Here is a 4,689-nt window from a genome sequence, read left to right on the forward strand (position 1 = left end):
ATGAGCCGACAGCGGGACATCTCGGGTTTACTCGCACTCTCCGCCGCATTAAAGAAAAGTATTACTGGCCCCGCCTTTCTGCCGATGTCGCACATTATGTGAAAACCTGCCGAGATTGTCAGCGAAGAAAGACACCTCCCACCCGACCAGCAGGATTCCTGAACCCCATTGAACCCCCGCAAGACCCTTTCAGCAGATCGGAATGGACTTGCTTGGCCCTTTCCCAATGTCAACGTCTGGAAATAAGTGGATCATCGTAGCCACCGACTACCTGACTCGCTACGCCGAGGCAAAAGCCCTACCGAACGGAACAGCAGCAGAAGTCGCCAAATTTTTCGTGGAATGCATTCTTCTGCGACACGGCGCCCCCGATGTACTCATCACGGACAGAGGAACAGCATTCACGGCGGAACTAACGCAAGCCATCCTGCGTTACAGCCAAACCACCCACCGGAGGACAACTGCATACCATCCGCAGACCAACGGACTGACCGAGCACCTGAACAAAACCATCGCCGATATGCTCGCTATGTATGTCGATGCCGAACACAAGACCTGGGACGTCATCCTGCCATTCGTCGTCTTCGCCTACAACACCGCAGTGCAGGAGTCCACCCAGATGACACCTTCTAGGCTCGTCCACGGAAGGGAGGCCACGACCACGCTAGACGCCATGCTGCCCAATGTTACAGAAGAAGAGAACGTCGATGTCGCTGCCTACCTTCAACGTGCAGAAGAAGCTCGAAGGCTTGCCCGATTACGAGTCAAAGACCAGCAACGAACCGACACCAGACGCTACACCCTACGAAGACTCAACGCGGAATACAAGCCAGGAGACCAAGTCTGGGTTTGGACGCCCATTCGGCGCCGTGGATTGAGTGAAAAGCTTTTGAGCCGCTATTTCGGCCCATACAAGGTTCTTCCGGCTAGGTGAACCGGATTATGAAGTCATCCCTGACGCCATGGCTGCATCCCAGCGACGCCGCGTACGACCAGAAGTTGTTCATCTCGTCCGCCTGAAGCCCTATTATACGCGCTAAAGGACGCTGCATTTTAGAGCGCAGCTCTTTGGCGTCCGTTCCTGGGTTTCGCGTCGTCGTCGGCGTTGTCGTCGGCGTCGGCCTCGTAACCAGCTCCGCCCCCCTTTCATCCCCCCAGCGCTAGCAGCGACCGACTGATACCGCTGGATGCCGCTGACGCCGCTAGAGAGTCAAGATAACGTGACTGCATAGAACACCGTCGCCGCCATGCAGAAAGAGGAGGAAAGGGTCGCTGCTATCTCTTCCCTCCTCCCTTTATCGTGTTGTCCGCTTGCTGCGCGCGCTTCTGCCCCCATCGTTTGCCGCTGGGTGTACACGCCGCCCCCCTCCGCTTCCGCTTACTGCTGGTTGCTCTCGACGGCGGCGATGAGCCTCCGCTTCGGCGGCGCGAACTGCAGGTTCTTCTCGGCGGCGGCGATGAGCTTCTGCTTCAGCCTCGCTTACTGCTGGTTGCTCTCGACGGCGGCGATGAGCCTCCGCTTCGGCGGCGCGAACGGCAGGGTCTTCTCGGCGGCGGCGCTTAGCCTCTGCTTCCCCCACGGCTGTGACAACCTCGCGAGCCACTTGTGTAGATCTCGTCTTTGAGAATCAAGCATTGGTGTACCAAGTCGAACATATATCAGTCTATTTCTCCGACCACAAAGCTTCCTTCATGACTGTCAAGAACTGTTAGTGGAGTCTTTGTTAAAGGAATACGTGTGAAAAATAAAAAAAAAAATTCTGTGATAGCGCATACATGTGTTGCTCGATTTCTTTGCCTCAATCTATCCAAAAGGTGAAACAGCTTATTTGCTGCGCTCAAATTTCGCATTAGGAAGTAACGTAATCGTCGGTAATTTTTTTTTACACTCCTTGTTTATTTTCGCACGGTTCGTTTTATTTGTTGCTAGTGGCATTATTTCTATTTATGCATCGGGTCGATGCCTCTTTGAGGGGGGAGTAATGCCGCGATTCTATGCAGTGCTTGCTCACTCTTCAAGTCTGCCGCCACGCGACGCAACGCAAGACGCGCTGCCGCCATGCGACGCAAGACGCGCCCAGTTGAGACGCGCCAAGACGCGCTTTAAATTGAGCGCAGACGACAGCGGCGCGCATTCAGTTCGACGACCGCCGAGCACGCTGGTCGCCTCGCCGTCGCCGGGTAATTCAGGGCATTGTGGGCGCAAGTCAGCCCAATAAACAGTGTAGCTTGGACAAACTTTTGTCCGTCCTCAACGTCCCTGCGACTGCCGTCACCACTACGTGACAATATGAAGGAAACGTAAAAGCATTGTCCAAATTTCAACATGGAGGAAACATAAAGGGCATTTCCTCATGTGAACTGCGGGAAACATACAGTAAACATAAAGGGCATAACCATTTTCATAAGGGATAACCATCGGTAACATTCTAGAATCTTCCGATATATGCAGGCGCGTCCTGCACTCTGCGAAAACATTTGTTAGGCTGTGAAGCGTGGCCACCCGATAAAGATAAACAATTTCTCGTGTCAATGCGAGAGGTACTGGGGTCGATACCCAGCACCTCCACCATATGTCACGTAGCAGTGACGCCAAAGAACACAGTAGAAATACTGTGAATGACGAAAACGACTTTCATTAGGCGAACCTGTGATCACAACAACGGGCTACACCTAAAGCATGCGTGCACAAAGATAGCGGCGAACACATTTGGCGATGGCAGAAATCAGATTTGCGGGTCATGCGTGTCAGCTTTTATACAGCTGGCATCGAACGTTCCAGAGTAATCGGTGGAGCCCTCCTGCCTTCCAGAAAGTTCTACGCCATTCGCGTCGCGCACACGTGCAAGCAGATTATACATGGTTCGGCGATGGACAGCGGATATAACCATCGGTAACATTCTAGAAACTTCCGGTATATATAGGCGCGTCCTGCGCTCTGCGAGAACATTTGTTAGGCTGTGAAACGAGGGCACCCGATAAAAAAGATAAACATGTTCATGTGTCAATATTTTAAACATGCAATGATTAAATTATGTGGTCAAGCGATGCCATTAATACGACAGAGGTGTTGCTTCACCGAGGAGTGTAAAAGCCACCTTCCCCATTCCGTAAGTACTTAGACATTCTCAAGTTACCTACACAGCCTGTGTTTTAACACAACAAATAAACCATATTAAGACAACAGCCCATATATCGTTATCTTAATCACCAGACATGCAATCTAGCCCATGGTATGCAGCCACATTATGTTTGTATGCTTCGTGAATTGCAGAAAACATTTTTCTGACGCTTGCAACCTGTGGTAGTGCTGTATTTCTTTATAATAATTAAGCAATAACATTACTTAGTGCACTGCTGCGAGAATGACAGCTCGTTTCACAGTAACACTGCACACGTGCCCTCATACCACGTCATAGACGTGCCTCTTTAGATACTATAGGGTGGCCACAAACCACGTAACTTTAACAATCAGCTGAACAGGCTGTGAGGTCATGCGTGCGAAATAAATTTCTGTTCCATTTAGAAGCTGTAATCTGCCTGAGATATAGTTATTAGTTCAGAATACACATGACAAAACAACTGAGTACACAAGAAAACACAGTAAACTTCATAGCAGACTCAGACGCGAAAGCCCGATTGCCGGCGCTTCTTCCTGACTCCATCTCAGGCGCCCCAGTACCTCGCAACATGCATGCAACATACCACAAAGACAGAAGAAAAGCAAGAGTTAGAGCGCTCATCAGGATATACTCAAAGCACCCCAGCACGAGATATACAGATGCGGCAAGATACGCAGGCAGAAAAGCATACGCAATTACCGTGACCAACAACCAAGGGAATGAGCTAGTCGCTGCCACCATAGGGGCCAGAAATACAGAAATGGCGGAGGAATTGGCTATCGTCCTCGGAATCGCCGCATGCAAAGACACAGCAATCATATTGAGCGAGTCGCAAAGGCATGTAGAAACCTACGAAAAGGCCGAATTTCTGCTGCAGCAGTGAAGATTCGAAAAGAAATAAGGCGCCAAGAGCTACCCGAAACCTACGTCGCATGGACCCCAGGCCACGAACACCTGGCAGGAAAGGAAGCAGCACACGCTGTCGGCCGTGAACATACCAGCCGGGATTTCCTGTCGCACGGCCTCCGGAGAGCGACGAGGGTGGAGGACGTTCCCATGAACTACGCCGCAATATTGCAACATTACCGACTGGAAAGAAGGGAATATCCTCTACCACATCCAAAATTAAGCAAGGAAGAAGCCACCGCCCTCCGCAGGCTACAATCGAATACGTATGTCCATGGAATTATCATGCACCGGATGCACCCTACGAAATTCTCATACCAATGCCGATATTGTGATGTACCAGACACCCTCCAACACATGGTGTTGGTGTGCCCAAACCGCGAGAAAAACAGTCAGGATGATGCCTCAGAACCGCTACAAGCGATGGAAGAAACTTGGGAGGCAATGCTAAAGGCACAGAGCCTGGAAGATCAGCGAAGTCTGGTGAACCGGGCCCGGGCTGCGGCATTAGCCAACGGCTTTCTGTACTAAGAGAGCCGCCCACCTAGGGCGAAGAAAGAACACTTTCTCGCTGTTTTTCACAACAAACGTTTATTCCTCCTCCTCCTCCTCCTCCTCCCTCTATAAAACTGTTTCTTGCCACAATTTATTCAGCCAAGTG

The sequence above is a fragment of the Dermacentor variabilis genome, chromosome 6 (genome assembly GCF_050947875.1).
Source record: "Dermacentor variabilis isolate Ectoservices chromosome 6, ASM5094787v1, whole genome shotgun sequence".
NCBI classification, from domain to species: Eukaryota; Metazoa; Arthropoda; class Arachnida; order Ixodida; family Ixodidae; genus Dermacentor; species Dermacentor variabilis.